Below are 17,166 nucleotides of genomic sequence, written 5' to 3' on the forward strand. Positions count from 1 at the left end.
AATATTTTCTCACCTTAGCAAATACTTTGAGTTTGAAAACAGTCTCAGAAACACACCAATTTGTCTTCAGCAGAGCAAAAGGTATGCACTCCAGAGTCTGCAGCTATCAAAAGCACAGAAATGCTGTAATTCTTCACACATATCTCTCATGTCACCCAATCAAAACTCTTCCCTCACTTTTTTTCAAATGAAAACCCTTCCCCCCTCTGCCATTTCATGCCTTTTCTGCATAGCAACCACCTCTTGCAAGACCTCTGGTGTTTGCAAGTTCACACAACAATGTTGCAATTGAACTCTGAACTCTCAGTGCACCTGCGTATCCACTGCAATATTTCATTTAATGATTATTTATTGACCATTCAAAATACATCTTTCAAAGAACTCACCCATGCACCCTAACTTTCTGTTTTCAGCAATCAAAATCCACCAATCACTGTTACTGCTTCCTTAACACAGAAACTCCACAGTTTTTTTCATTTTAAACTCTCATTTTTTCAACTGCCATTTCATTGCCACACTTCATCTGACTGCAGGAGAACCTTCTCTCGCCATGTTTTCTGTCTGGATTGTTGGACATAGTTATATTCACTGGGCTCACAGGTATGCTGAGAACAGAAAATTACCTAACCTCAATTTACAAGATGTGGAAATTAAGTGGTTTGGCCACAGAGGATTAAAATGTCACCAATTGATACCATTCGTGAAAACCTTTATGCATTTGCCCAAACCTGACCTATTAATTGTGCACTGTGGAGGTAATGATTTGGGCACTTTGACTGGGGTAGGTCTGGAAATGCTTTTAAAGGACACCTTTGAGCAATTGATGGCACTTTTTCCTCAGACTGCCTTGGTATATTCAAATATATGCCAAAGACAGAAATGGAGGTGGTCAAACCAATTTTGTCCACAAATTGAGAAGTCGAGGAAGCATGTAAACAAATCTGTTTCAGCTTACATGAGAGACCATGGAATGGGCTCCCTGTACAACAATAACTTGCGTTACTACATGCAAGATATCTACAGAGGAGATGGAGTTCACTTCTCAGATGAGGGCAACAGAATTTACATATTTAATTAATTATAATTAAATACTTCCCACCCTATTCCCCTATAAACCCACAACCCGCTACAGAATTAAAATTAATTGCCAATTATATTTTAATTATCAATTATACATTAATTAACAATTAATTAGAAATGAATACCCATAAATAAATTTACATATTTAATTAATTATATTTAAATTACTTCCCACCCTATTCCCCTATAAACCCACAACCCGCTACAGAATTAAATTACGCAAAAATTAAAACACATTTAATTAATTAAAATAATTTATAACATAAATACACACTTTTCACACATATATTAACATAAAAATCACTATAAAAAATTCGATATTATTAAAAATTCGATAATTTTAATAATCTATATTATATGCTTCGATATTTTAACTGTCTATATTTTGTCCATTCGATATTAAATCACTTACCTTAAAAACGATATTTTTGATGTCGATATTTTGTCCATTCGATATTTAAAACTCGATATTCTTTCCATTCGATATTTTGAAGTCGATATTTTGACTGTTTACCATGTAAGATGAATAAGAAATCCAGCAAAAAGAATGTGAATGTTCCAAAACTGCTAAACACTCCAAGTAGACATTGTGTGGAATACCATACACAAACGACTATAGTCATATTAAAAAAAAATTAGCCTCGGGACCATCCTTTTGGTCAGGAGATGGAAAAAATATGCGGGTATAGGAATTTTATATAAAAACAAGCAAACTCTTTTACTTCAATAAACCATAATTTCCCCAGGGAGGGCACAAATGGTCATGGTAAAATACATAAAAATCATTATTATATATGCTCACACAGTGAAAAATAGAAGAAAAGAATTACAGTTATATTCTAAACATTTTCCTAACGGAATCAGCCCTGCCTCATTGCAGAAGATTTTAATTGCATCTTGTCTCCAGTAGACAGATATGGAACCTCCTTGCACTATAACTTAGACATTACTTACAAAACTTTTAAAAATATAATTAGTAACTTTTTATTACAAGATTCCTATAAGCCTGTAACCCGAACACTACCGGCTTCACATTAAGTATGGGCGCAAAAACCGTTCCGCTCGCGGAATTTGCAAATTTTCAGCAAAATTGTCGAAAATTTGCAAATTCGCTCACGGGCAATTTTTTTTGCATCTACGAGTTTCTCAAGCGCAATCCCCGTGTGCAGCCTGTGACCAGGAGGCTGCTTCCTTCTCATCTGGAGCTCTGATCGGTCTCTGACACCTACAAGGGGCATGTGAACTCGAATGGTGACCGAGTTGAAGCTCAAATTCAGTAACGCATTATAATCAGCGCAAACAACTAGTGAGCACAGTCTAGGCTAGGCAGATGTGCTTCCTCCCCAACTCTATTGCCTACAATAGATGTAATCCTTGGTGGAGGTCTTTGCATCCACGAGTTTCTCGAGCGCAATCCCCGTGTGCAGCCTGTGACCAGGAGGCTGCTTTCTCCTCATCTGGAGCTCTGATCGGTCTCTGACACCTACAAGGGGCATGGGAACTCGAATGGTGCCCGAGTTGAAGCTCAAATTCAGTAACGCATTATAATCAGCCCAAACAACTAGTGAGCACGGTCTAGGTTAGGGAGATGTGCTTCCTTCCCATATCTACCGCCTATAATAGATGTAATCCTTGGTGGAGGTCTTTGCATCCACGAGTTTCTCAAGCGCAATCCCCGTGTGCAGCCTGTGACCAGGAGGTTGCTTCCTCCTCATCTGCTGCTCTTATCGGTCTCTGACCCTTTATAAACAAGAGGCATGTGAACTCGCATAGAAGGCGAAGCCCCGCACGTTTGGCCCCGCCACACACACAATAGGGTATGCAACGTCTTCCCGCCCTTTCCTCACTATGATGGACAGCTCACTCGAGGGACCTCGGCGCCTTTCGGCGCGGTGGCAAAGTTACAGACACACGATTTGTGCAAATGGCAAAAAATCTGGGAATTTGCGGGAAAATCCCGACGGCTCAACATTCAGTGGAGAAAACAGCAATGAAGGGGGGGGCACATATATAACAAAACCCCCCAGAGTCACAAGAAATGTTCTCCGCAGACCAAGTAGAATAGAACCTTGAAACAGGCAGAAATACCTTCCGGTCAACCTAGCACCAGCACAGACCCACAGCAAATAGACAGTCTCAGAAACACCAGAAAGCCATAGACCACAAGAGACCACCCTACAGCAAGAGCAAAATAGCAACAGTACAGACATACACCTCAGCGACACCAGCACTCACATCACAGGGCTAGGACTAAAAAACACTGAGGCGGAGGAGGAAGAGGAATGGGAGACAGCCCAAAAAAGGAAAAAAAGGAAATCACTCAGACTAAAAAATTCGCAGGAAATTGATTTTTAAAATAGCACAGTAGACTCCCAAGAACAGGAAATAAACACAGAGGAGGAAATAACGAACGACAAGATATCAGCAGACAAAACCTTCAACAAAATAGAGCAGAAAACTGAGAAGTTACACCAGAAACTCCTCAAAAGGAAGAAAGCCCAAAATTTAAAATTATCCCAAGACGCAATGCACACACGTCTTAAAAGGAGGGGCTCAACTAAATTAACAGATCACACACTAGAGGAGTTTGACCGCCTTTTTCCCAACACAGACGAAAACATAGTTAAAAAAATTTCCAACCTGCCCACCATGTCAGATGCAGAGGGCACAAACATGTCAGGCCTGAAAAACGCCCTGCAAGACAGCTTAGCGGTCCCCGCCCCAGAGACAGGGAAGGAATGCTTTTATGAATTTTAAGCCTTTATGGGGGGCGAGCAAGATACCCCAGAAGAACTTAATAAAGAGATAGAGACAGAAACAAGCGAAATAATTGACATAGACAACATTTAAAAGTTGTAATGACACTAACATTTTTTTTTCTAATGGCTGTCACTAAAGCCACCTTAAATGTGAGAGGTTTGAAACAGGAAAGGAAAAGGGCCTCTATATTAGAATACTGCAAACTAATACAAGAACATGTAATTTACCTCCAAGAATGCAATCTCCCATTCAACAACAATTATACCTTCCTACAGGAGGAATGGGAGTTAGGCCCCTCATTTTGGTCAGGGGGAGGCAACAAAAATGCAGCGATTGTCTTCTTGTTCAAAAGCCACGCATTCTCCATTCATAAAGAGGAAGTCATCGAACATGGTAGAGCCATGATCCTATCCATAAATTATCAAGGGAATAACTTCCGCCTTTGTAATATATATGACCACACAACAAAAAACGATCGATTTGACCTCTTTGAAAGCATACAACATTTCATAGTAGGAGCCAACCCTACCATCATGATGGGGGACTTTAACTGTATCCTAAAAAGGACAGACCGTTTGGGAGCCAATACAACATACAAATTAGACAAATCCTCAAACATGCTTAAATAACTCATGGAAAACCTTAACCTTAAGGATGTCTATAGGGCCACCAACCCAAACTCACCAGGGTTCACATGGAGATCAGATGACAACTCCACAGCCTCTAAAATAGACCTCATCCTGCTATCAAAAAACATAATTTGTCATTCAACATCCCTAGAAGTCAGTTGCCTTAGCGATCACCAAACTCTGATTGCCAAAATACCCCTCCCTACCTTAGATAAAAAGGGAAGGGGATACTGGAAACTTAAAACTACCCTCTTACAGAATTTAGAAACTCAGAATGATACATATACCTATACAAGAAATTATAAACACAGAAACTACACAACCTTACAGGAATGGTGGGTAAATGTAAAAACAGACCAAATCTTTTTTCTCCGCAAAAGGCAGAGAAATAGCTAAAGGAAAAAGGGAAGAGTTTTCAGATCTACAAGAACAGCTAACATACCTTATAGAACTCAAAGATGCAGGAGTTCAGGTGACACAAGACATTAGCGAAACCAGAACTAAGATAAAGTATTGGCATCTGCGGAAAGGAAAAGAAACCATCTTCAACTCACGAGTCCTACAATATGAACAAGACAAGAAATGTAATTCCTTTTTCTTCACCAAAGCTAAGAGGAATCACACAACACTAGATAGCCTCATAGACAACACAAATACCCTCCAACAAGGTCAGGAAGAAATAGTCAGTATTACCCACCAATTTTATGAAAACCTTTTCTAGGCAAAGAAATCAGACATAAATGCTAGAAACGCACTACTATCCCACTATGAACTGTGCCTCTCTGAAGAAGAAAAAACCTACCTAGACAACCCCTTACAAGGGCACGAATACCTAGAAGTCATTGAGAAAACACCTAAAACTCCTCACCAGGGCAGGACGGACTCCCATGGAAGTTCTATAAGACCTTTTGGAGAGAAATGACAATAGACTACATCAACATGATTGAAGAAGGGATCAAAAACAACAGTTTCCTACCCTCATTCAACCAAGGGGCAGTAATACTAATACACAAAAAAGGAGGGGCAAACGACATAAAAAACTGGAGACCCATCACCCTTTTAAATGTCGACAACAAAATATTAAGTAAATGTGTTACTAATAGAATGAGGAAAATCCTAAAATCTGTCATCCGCCCAGACCAAACATGCGCTGTTCCTGGGAGAAAGATCTGGGACAGACTAATCACTATTAGAGACGCCATATCCAGAGCACTAGAAGAAAACAACTCCCTGGGGGTACTCTCTTTAGACCTCCAGAAAGCATTTGACAGTGTGTCACACAACTACATGTTCCAAGTTCTGAACACAATGGGATTCCCCCCCTCCTTCGTTAAAACAATTGCAATGTTGTACTCAAATGCAAGTAGGATTCTTGTGATCGGCCATTTCACTTCCAAAGTGAACATCAAATCAGGAGTCCGCCAAGGCTGCCCCATGTCCCCAGCACTCTTTATCTGCGCCCTAGAACCTCTGCTTTCCACATTAAGAAAGGATAAAGTCATCAAAGGAGTATTCATCCCTGGAGCCAGGGGAGAGGTAGCAAAATGCGTTGCATACATGGATGATGTCACAGTGTTGTGCCCAGACCCCGTCCTCAGCCAGGAGAGTACTGTTGCACTCCAAAATCTTCGCGCAAGCATCAGGACTGGCCCTAAACCTGGACAAAAGTACATGTCTCACCATAGGGAATTGGAACCATTTGGCTAAGCTGGACGTCAAAACAACTAAAGGTCCAACCAACCAAAATACTCGGCGTCCTCTTCTCAGAGGACACAGAAGGACAAGCAAACTGGCCACCAAGCCAGAGCAAAATCAGCCAAAAATTCGGATTGTGGAAGAGATCTCTATCCATGACAGGGAAGGTCATGGTAATCAAAGCAGTTATACTACCATAGGAGGTTAAACAAACATTTCTGCAAGTGCCTCAGTGTAGGTTTATCTGGGGGAAAAATCATTGCAGAGACACTTGCAGAAATGTTTGTTTAACTTGCTATGGAACTCTAAAATGGAGAAAGTGAAAAGAACAATTGTTTTCAAACACACACCAAACGGTGGTAAGAATGTGCCGAACCTCTATTTGTATTTCTTCACAACATTCTTTTGCCTGTGCCTAAATGCTGTGCGGGAAAAAAGGAACTCTGCTGCTTACTTCATCAGGTATGGAGCAGGAGACATCTTGCACAAATTTAAACTTTTGCCCAGAGACAATACAGTGCCAGTGGCATTCTTTCAACATAGACTTTATGCATGTCTGCAGCCATTCCTGCAGATGCTGAGAACACTCGAAATAGACCCAGACAGCATGGAGAACAGAACACTCCTGAAGAAAGAAATAGGAAATCTGGAAAAAATGGAAATGGTCAACAATCTATCAGAAAACCTTTCCAAAATAGTCTGGGAGAAAGTAAACCACCAAGACATCACCAACACCCAGAAGGACATCTCTTGGCTAGCTGTCAACAATGCCCTACCGGTAACAACTTTTCAACATAAAAGACTGAAAAATGCCCAGGAGAAGGAACTGTCATACATTTTTTGTGGCTATGTGCATTTGCAAACTTATTTTGGGGAAAGGTGAAGAAACTTATTAAGGGGATCACAAACCTTGATACGGTCACATATGAACTAATTCTGTATGGCCTGAGAACCTCCCTGCCAAAAAATAAAGACAGAAAACTATGGAGGATACTATGCGCCGGGAAGGAAAGCCTTTGGATAGCAAGGAACCTAGTAATGTTTAATCACAAAAATCTGACTGTTAAAGATGCCATTCACATATGTCTAGATAAATTGATGACCTACTACTACTCAGACATTAAACTTATGGGTAAAGAGAAAGCAGAAGATCGGAAACAAAAGCAATGGGCAGATTGGGTAACCTGAATGTCTTACGGAAACACTTTAGCATAAAAGTGTTCTCCAATTTTAAAATAATCTCGATGGAAAACCGTTAGGTAAATGCCTGCGTGCACCTGCGTGCATTACCTAAACAGGTCAAAATGTTTACCACCCTATGGGATTGGTTGAAATGTATCTGCACACTCCGAAATTTTAAATAAAGAATATTTTTACAAACAAAATAATCTGTTCTTATCAGTTTAATATCTGATTTTGGAACAGGGAGATGGAATAGGAGCTTGCTCTGCCCACTCCACGCATCAACCTGGTAATGCAGTACCTCCAGGAATGATGCACTTCTCCACCCGGGGAAAACAATGCTGTTGAAAAATAGACGAGAAAACGAAAACAGCGCTTCACTACCAAACCCTGTAAAGTTGCGCTACTGTGTTTGCGTGTGAATAAAAGCAAACTGGTCACCGGGTCTTGCCTTATTTATGTATTTGTTTGACGTATTTGCCACTTTGCGGCACCCGGGCCGTGCTTTATTTATTTATTTATTTAATTTTCGCGTATTTTTTTTTTAAAAAAACCTCTTTTTTCCCATCTCCATTTAGACGCTGCACTTTGAAAAGAGACAAACGTGGGAAAAAGACTGATTTTCCAGCAGCAGAGTTTCATTGGTTTTTGGATCCATTTCACTGGGAAACGAAAGGAGGAAGGTTCAGAGCAAGTCAGTAGGATGGATGGAGGGAGGGAGGGAGGCAGGCAGGCAGGCAAGTGAACACTGCCCTTGGCTTCTCTGAGCAAGAAGAAAAATACAGAGTCCTTCTCCTTCTCTGCCCGCACCGCCTGTCCCTGAACGGCCACGCCTTATCTATAGGCCTTAGGCTGCAGGGCAGCAGTGTCCTGGGCAAGCGAAGGCGAGGGGCCAACCACTTCCGGTCAGGGATCTGTCAAGGGCATCCTGGCTGCCAGGCTTTCCGGACTGCCGGCTGAAAGCTGTGCACAGGAAGGGGCAGGGCATGCAAATACTAGAAAGAGGACAACGTAGGTATGCTAAGTGATGCCTAATGAGGCGACAGCCGAGGAGGACTCTGGAGGCCGGGGCCTCCTTTCCACCCAGACATGCTGAGCTCTTGCTGGGAGTCAGAAAAAGAGGCGAAAGGGCGGCCAGCGATGGTGCGAGGGACGACCCCGGTCCGGGTCAGCCTGGTAGATTGCTTCGGGAGGCCTTTTGGCTAAGATCAAGTGTAGTGGTTGGTTGGTGCTGAAGGTTTGGGAGTGAACCCTGATCCCTGAAGGGCTGGGCCCGCATATCTCTGGCTTGACCGGAGCCAGGCTGCGTCCAGAAGAGTGAGGGGAGCTGCAGACAGAGACTCTCTGTTCCACTGATCCTGTTGGGCCTGGGCCTTCGTTCCCTGGCTTGACCGGGGCAAGGCTGACTCTCCTAGGGTGAGGTGGGCAGAGCATCGTTGGCGAGAGGTCACTAGGGCACCCCTACGGCGGAGAGGACGGGCCTGCGACTCCTGGCTTGCCCGGGACCTGGCTGAAGCCTCGAGCCTGTGGGAGACCTAGGGGGCTTCTTTGGAGCAGGAGCCCGCAGCTGCAGAGCAGAGCTTCCAGACACCGGGGACGACTTGCAACATTGTTGCGGATTCTGCATGGAGCCAGCTGGCCCAGCCGGGCCCGGTGTTCCGAGAAGCATCGTATCCCCATGTGGCTCTGTACCCCCTACGTCACGGGGTGCAGCTATTCTCAGAACCGAGCTATTCTCCGTCGTTCCCCCATTGCGCTTTGCCTCCCCCTACGTCACGGGGGAGGAGTTGTTCATTGTTTCTTTGTAGCTTGTACGTGTGCAGCCACACACGGGGATACAGTGCAAAGCAACCGTCTCCTGCGGTGTTCTCTGCCCTTCTCCGCCCCGTGACGTAGGGGGTGCAGCCACACACTGTATCCCCGCCAGCAGCCCGAGGCTGTGTACGAGGCTGGAACAGTTCTAAATTCATGTTAATGAATGTCATATTAATCACCATTTATGATGGAGATTTGATTACAGCAGGAAAGGGAGAGGGGTCTTGCAAGAGGCACGCTGATGTTGTAATGCAGGCAGCTTAGCATCGCAACATGCACTGTGATCATTCGTATAATAATTTGTTTAACACGCTTCCCGGGTACACGGTTTACATTTTAAATAAATATGTAGCAGCTTTAATACCGGCCTGCAGGTGGGGGGTCCTGCTTGTACGGAGATGGGCTGTGTCGGCACAAGGACCCCGCGGGCGCTGTCTGCCCGAGAAGCGAGCCATGTTTGAACGGAGCATGCGCAATGATGATGACACGGAATGATGGTGGGCGTGGTACCACGTCATCGGCCGTAATGTACGCATGCGTACGCATGCGCAAAACAGGGGGGGCACTGCCACACGGGGGGCAGCGGATTATGGAACACTGTTCTTTCTTTGCAAAAGTGTTTAACGCGACCAATTGTTTAGTTCTCATTGTTCGTTGCAGCTTCTGTTAGATGTTTGATGTGCTTACACACATCCGCCATTTCTTTGCAACAGTTGTTATTGCGAGCAATATTTTTAAAAATAGATGGAAATAATTTTGTTAACATTTCATTTGCCTAATTTTGAATAATTTAATTTTTCATATATTCTTTAATTCGACCATTTTAATTATCTAAATTCTGGCAAAGTAAGTGACGTGGGAGGAGTTGTTCGTAGTACGTTGTATTTTCTGGGAGACGGTCGATGTGTTTACCCACGTCCGCCATTAGTTTCTACAAGTGGATTTACGCCAGCCATTCTTATAAATTGATGCAACTAATTTTGAAAACATGTCATTTGCATGGTTTAAAGCAAGTTATTTCTCACATATTGTTTTAATCCTTCTTTTTAATTATGTTAAGTTTTTAAGTTGAGGGCTGTTTTCGTTTGTGGCTCGTTTTTAGGTCTGTTTAAGTGGGTGAAAATGCGTTTTTTTAGGGCTTTGGGTCATATTAAGTAGGGTTCACGGATTCTAGGGTTCAGTGCCCGACACAGGTTCGTGCATATTGAGGTTGGCAAGATTTTCATGGATTTTGGCATTTTTTGGTCCAGATTTTGTCGAATTTTGGGACGTTTTTGATGTTTATTTTGGGGGGCGTGTGTTTGGGTGAAAATTCGTACCCTTTCTAGTGGATGGATTTTGTTGATAATTGTTGAGATTGTTGGTAATCGCTCCAACTAGTTTCCTTGTAATCTGGAAGATGATTCAAGCATTGCAAGTGCTCAAAAAGCATTTCTTGTCGAAGGCGCGATTTGCAATGTTATGCAATGTGCGTTTTGGGTGCTTGGAGAAATTGTTTTGGGGTGTTCTATTTGCGCTAGGAGGACGGGGCTTGGATGAGTGGTATGGGCAGTGTTTTGGCTGGTGTGCCTAATTTTTGGGATTTTTAACTGGCACGGAAGGGTGTGTTTGTCAAATGTCGAATTTAGTAAAATGTTCGGGTTTGGATTTTTGCGTGTTTTGAGGGGGCTACAGCAGTGTGTTCCATCTACATCTTAGCTGATTTGGTGAGATAGGGTGAGAGTTGGGAGTGTTTTTTTTTTGCTGAAAAGTGTTTAAGAAAATTGAAGGAGGTTTGTATATTTTTGATATTTTGAGAAACGCAATTTGAGGCCTTGTCTGTTTCCAATTTTGGCGTGTTTTCGGGACACGATTGGTGTGTGTTGCAGCTAGTTCTTAGCGGAGTATGCGAGCTGGGCTGATAGTTTGGGATGTTGTTTGTTGGTAGTAATTGTTTTTAAGAGAAAGGGTGGCTGGAAGTGGTGTTTTGGCCCTAGTGTGGAAGGGCATTTTGACGGGATTTGAGGCGTAGGCATGTTTTAATTGTCAATGTTGACGGCTTGAATGTAGTGTGTTCCAGCTACTCGTGTGTGGAGTGACAGGGCTGGGATCCTAATTGTGAATGTCTAGTTTTGATTAAAAGTCGTTTGAAGAAATTTGATGCAGGGGAAGGGGGTGTTGTGGGTCTAGTTTCTTAGTGCGTTTCCACTTGTTTTGTGGTCTTAAGCCGGTTAAAGTCTGATTTTGTGTTTTTTCAGGGCGCGATTGTCGTGTGTTTTAGCTATATATTAATTGATTATGAGAGAAGGGCTGAGGGTTGGGAATTTTTACTTTGGGTTGAAAGTATTTAGAACAAAATCGAAGGAAGGGAAGGTGTGTTTTGAGCGTGTTTTTAGACTGGGCTCTGGTACGGTGTTTATGTCTCCGTTTTCGCGTTTAGGGCTCTTTTCCGGGCTGTGTGCTAGGTTTCAGGGCTAGGCTGCAGGGGTTTAGGGCTCAGGTCTAGGTTTCTGTGATTGTGACTGTTTTTTAGTGTTTTTACGGGATTTAATGTGTCTTTTTTCCTGTTTTTTAGTGCTTTGGGGGTGATTAAGTAGTGTTCCCTGAGTCTAGGGCTCAGGGCCCTGTTCTGTTTCGTGCATATTGGTGTAGGGAAGGTTTTGAGGGATTTCTTAGTTTTTCGGTCTAGATTTGCCTGTTTTACGGTCCTTTTTGGTTTTTGCAGGGGGGCGTGTTTTCAGGTCAAAAGTTGTACTTGTTCCAGTGGATGTATTTTGTGGTTTTTTGGTGGTATTGTTGGTAATCGCTGGAACTAGTGTCTAGACAAGTTTGAAGAGTATCAGAGCAGTGGTAGTGTTGAAAATAGCAATGTTTGTGCGGGGTTACGATTTGCAATCCAGTGGGCGTTTTGGCGCACATGAAGAAATTGTTTTGGGGGTCTTTCAGTTGCGCTGGGGGGACGAGGCTTGGGTGAGATGTAGGTAGTGTGGATTGTCTGGTGTGTCAGGTGTGGGTATTTCTTTTGATTTTTGTGTTGAAGTGAAGGGTGTGTTTGGCCAATTTAGAGTTTGCGATAATGGAGTGTTTTCTATTTTTCCGTGCTTTTAGGACGTGATTTCAGGGTGTTTCAGCTAGTTCTTAGGTAAGTCAAAAGGGTGCTCATACAGATGTGTTCCTGTTTATTAGTGTGTGTTCACCAGGGTTTGGCTGGTGTTCATTGTGAGCAGCTAGTAATTGTGCTCACTGTGGTTTTCTTCCCCCCCCTAAGATATAAAAAGGAGCTTATACAGGCCGGTTCTCGGTTTTTATTGTACGTTGGCTAGGGTTCGGCTGGCGTTACTGGTGAGCAGTTAGTATATCTGCTAACCGTGGTTAATGTGTCCATCCTAAGTTAAAAGGGACCTTCTACAGGCCTGTTTCTGTTTTTATTGTGAGTTCGCTAGGTTTCGGCTGGTGTTCATTGTGAACAGGTACTTTTTCTGCTCACCGTGGTTTTCTTTACTCCCCAAGTCAAAAAGGGAGTTTACAAAATGCCTGTTCAAGAATTTTGTTTGGCTGGCTTTACTGGTGAGCATGTGATGATTCTGCTCTACGTGGTTCTTGTGTCCCTCCTAAGACAAAAGGGTGCTTTTACAAGCCTGTTCCAAATTTTTACTGTGTGTTAATTAGGGTTTGGCTTGTGTTCATTGTGAGCAGCTAGTATTTCTCCTCACTGTAGTTCTTTGTACCCCCAAAATCAAAAATGGAGCTTATACAGGCCTTTTTTTGTTTTTATTGTACTTTGGCTAGGGTTCGGCTGGCGTTACTGGTGACCAGATAGTATTTCTGCTCACCGTGGTTATTGTGTCCCTCCTAATTCAAAAGTGAGTTTTTGTTCCTGGTTTTTACTGTGAGTTCACTAGGTTTTGGCTGTTGTGTATTGTGAGCAGCTAGTATTTCTGCTCACCGTGTTTTTCTTAACCCCTTAAGTCAAAAATGCAGCTTATACAGTACTGTTGTACGTTGTTGTAGATTTGCTAGGGTTCGGCTGGCGTTACTGGTGAGCAGGTAATATTTTTGCTCACCGTGGTTATTGGCTCCCTCCTAAGTCTAAAGGGTGCTTATACAGGGCTGTTCTTGGTTTTTACTGTGTGTTCACTAGTGTTCGGCTAGCATTGATTGTGTTCTGCTTGTATTTCTCCTTATTGTTGTTTTTTGTACCCTCTAAATAAAAAGGGAGCTTATACAGGCCTTTTATGTGCTTTTATTGTATTTTAGCTAGGGTTCGGCTGGCGTTACTGGAGAGCAGGTAGTATTTGTGCTCACCGTGGTTAGTGTGTCCCTCCTAAATCAAAAGCGAGCTTTTACATGGCTGTTCCTGGTTTGCTTTTCTGTACACCCTAAGTCAAAATGGGAGCTTATAAAGGTCCGTTCTATCTTTTAAGTGTGTGTCTACAAGAGTTTGGGTTGCGTTGATTGGGGAGCAGGTATTATTTCAGCTCACTGAGTTTTTTTTTACCTAAGTGAAAAGGGAGCTTATACAGGTCTGTTCTAGCTTTTTACTGTGCGTGGACTAGTGTTTGGCTTGCGTTGATTTGGGGGCAGTTACTATTTCTGCTCACCAAGCTTTTTTGTACCCCCCCAAAATGAAAACGGATCTTATATAGTCCTGTTCCTGGTTTTTAGTGTGTGTTCACTAGTGTTTGGCTGGTGTTCACTGTGAGCAGCTACTATTTCTGCTCACCATGGTTTTTGTGTGTGTTGACTAGGGATTGGCTTGAGTTGATTGGGGGCAGGTATAATTTCAGCTGGAAAGGGAGCTCATACAGGCATATTCTAGTTTGCTACTGTGCGTTGACTATGCTTTCATTGTGGTTTTTGCTGAGCAGACAGTGTTTTTGCTCCCTGTGGTTCTCTGTACCCCTTAAACTCAAATTGGAGCTTATACAGGCCTGTTGTATTTTGGGATTGTGCGTTGATAGTGTTGCTGCACCTCCTTTGCTGCTCCTGAAACATTGGGACATATACTTTTTGCACTTACATTTCTTTGTAATACTACATTATTACCCCCCAGTGTGCTTGGCATTTATGATATTCTACCTTTCTCTTTTTTTTTGGAACACCGCATTTTCTTAGTTCTTTTGCACCTGTCATCGCAATCTGTTCCACATTGTGTTTGTTGTACTTTTGTACACTTCTTCAGCCGATTTTCCGCTTTCTGTAGAAGATCGTCTTACCTTTTCATGCAGTTTTGCTTCGTTTTATGTTTAATGTAGGACATTGGCTCTTCCATGCTCTACCCATAGTTCTGAACACACCAGTACATTTGTGCACATGTACTTTACCCATTTACATTCACTTCCTACAACCTAAAAAATGTTGGTGTTACATAAAGTAACAGTCTTTGGTTGCTACTGTGTGTTACATTTTCCACATAGTAGGTAGGACACAGATTAATAGACTGAGCCTTCACCACCCACGGACCTTCCAGCATTCTCTTGCCACCTCTTTTTCAAAGGCTTATGCAGTACTTTGTTATCTGTAATGACAGTTCTGTACCAGGGTTATCTCTGTTATACTTGTAATCTAATGAATAGTCCTGCCTATTTGTATGGACCCCTTGCGTAATCTAAATTACTCTGTCAAGTTGTCTTCATTGAAGTTATTTTTCATCCTGTGACTATAACAGAGATACCCTTAGTACAGAACTTTACTGACTGCTAAGAAACTACTCCATCAAATTTGTTGACTTAACCTGTTACTCGTCCAGTGTTTTCTCCTCACAGTCCAAATCTGTATAATTCTTCTGTCGTTGCCCTCTCAGTGCATGTTGGATCCACCACTTTATATTCATTATTAGACACCACCTTGTGCGTACCCACCCTGAAAATGCCTCCAATGGGCATTGTTCATGCAGAGTTTTTCCTGTTTTTTTTTTTGCATTTTTCTTGCAAATTGTTTTTGAAAGACCTCATCAACCCTTCTCGTTAAAAACAAAGAAGGATGTGAAGCAACTTTATATGCTAGCTCTGCATGCCATATTAATCCCAAAATTATTAAAGTAGTTTCTTTTCACCTTTCTGCAATGTTCTTTAGTTGCAGTCTACTCTTGTGTTTGTGCGTTTCACAACAAATGAATGCACCATCTCCATGCATATTGCGTACGAAAAGACTTGACAATGAAGTCACAATATTTATTTTTTATCATTCTTTATTTCATTTTTTTAAATAATTTCCACATGTACCAATTAAATTCATTTTATTAGCATAATAAATATGAAATATATTTTACATCATACATCACAAATACAAACATTACAGTAAAGAATTGTTGAGAATGTATCAAAAGTCACAATTGTTTAAAACTTTGCAATGCCAACAGTAACATTTAAAAATCAAATTCTGTACTTCACACCAAAATTTGTGGGCCCACAAATACTAATTACTATTTTTGTAAATTCTGTACTGTTCCAGTTTAGTTTTAATTTCTAAACATGATGTCCACAAACACTGAAACAACAGTACAGAACAGGTCAAAATAGTTTCAATGTTTCAGAATGGTCATTTAGTGTCATCTTTCGTTAGTACTGATATATGTTACATATGTTAAAAATTACTTACACAGTAAGTATTTGTTTTGCATGTTCGGCTGTACATTAACATGGTCGCTGTCTCCTGATATTTTTTCAAGGGCCTACATTCTTTTGTTAGCATCAATGTATTGAGATGGTGACAATTGAATTATGAACACTTAAATATTCTTCTATGTATATGTTAGTAAATGAAACATGGAAACTTGGCAACTATAATAATAATAATTCACATTTGCTAAACGCAAAATCACACGGAAGGGACGCTGGGGGCCGTCTGTAAGATAAAGGAAGCTATTGCTCACAGTCACATGGTGCTGGCCTAATCTCCTGCAGCTGATCGATCTGTGATCCCCAGATTCCGGAGTCAGTCACCCTACGTGGTGCCACACCTCTTCCCTAACTGTAGGGTGCAGCCCTGACATAGCACTGACTGATGACATTATATATGACACTGATAAATCACTAAGACATTGAAGTGTACTTTAAAAAAATGTATGTAAACACTTAAGTTACGTATATTTTCATCACTTACATTTATCTGTAGACATAAATAATCTTTAATGCTTGTAAATAAATCCTTGTACTTTAATGTTAAGCAATCTATGCAAGTGTTGTCCTCTATATTGCCGGGCAATTAATGTTATTCTGCTTTTTGAGTAACTATTCAGATGTCGTATTCAGATTCAGTTGAGTTACATAGATATTTTCAATACTTTTAAAAACTGGACAACTTTTTTAACCTGATAGATTTAAATAGGATAAATTTGTCCTGTATGTCAATTGTTCTCTGTAAGTATCCATCTAGCCCTAAAACACTGATGCCGAAAGTGTAAGTAGATCCATGTAGAAATACCATCGGAAACTGGTGCGAAGAAGCATGGCTTAATTCAAAAATCAAGTGCACTTTCACTTCCAAATGGCGTCTAGAGGTACTCACTTCCAAATGGAGTCTACAGAGGTAGCCATGGCCGTTTCAAATGTGTTATGCAGGTTCTTACTGTTAGCTATCTCTCTCAATTAGCTTGCTCAACAAGATTATTCCTTATGACTCGAGCATGAAAGTTAATCTAGTCAAGGGTATCTATTAATTTAAAAAAAAATTATTCTTGTTTTTATGATCCACCTTTTATAATATACACGCACCTTGATCGAAATTTGAAACTATTCTTTCGCTGACAAATACTGGCGTTCATTGAAACTAAGTACCTAATTATTAAAGTTGTCGTTTACTATAAATCCTTTACTTTCGCAATGTGTTAAGAGCACACATCTGTAGCATTACTTCTGTATTAGTGGATATCTGTGTACTTATACTGTAATCACCCCGGAGCAATTAAAAATAATGTCATTGTCTTCTCTGCCGTTCTACATTGTCACTTTAGATGAAATTAAAGACAAACAATTCAGCCTATAAATTCAAGGCAATATTGGCCACCACTTCATTGCGATTGAAA

The 17,166-nt window shown here is 41.5% G+C and overlaps 1 pseudogene; it reads left to right on the forward strand.

The window, feature by feature from the left end:
* Positions 1-7,531: 7,531 nt before the first annotated feature.
* LOC144764480 (U2 spliceosomal RNA) lies at positions 7,532-7,669 on the forward strand (annotated as a pseudogene).
* Positions 7,670-17,166: the final 9,497 nt, after the last annotated feature.

This window comes from Lissotriton helveticus, chromosome 6 (assembly GCF_964261635.1).
Source record: "Lissotriton helveticus chromosome 6, aLisHel1.1, whole genome shotgun sequence".
Lineage (NCBI taxonomy): Eukaryota > Metazoa > Chordata > Amphibia > Caudata > Salamandridae > Lissotriton > Lissotriton helveticus.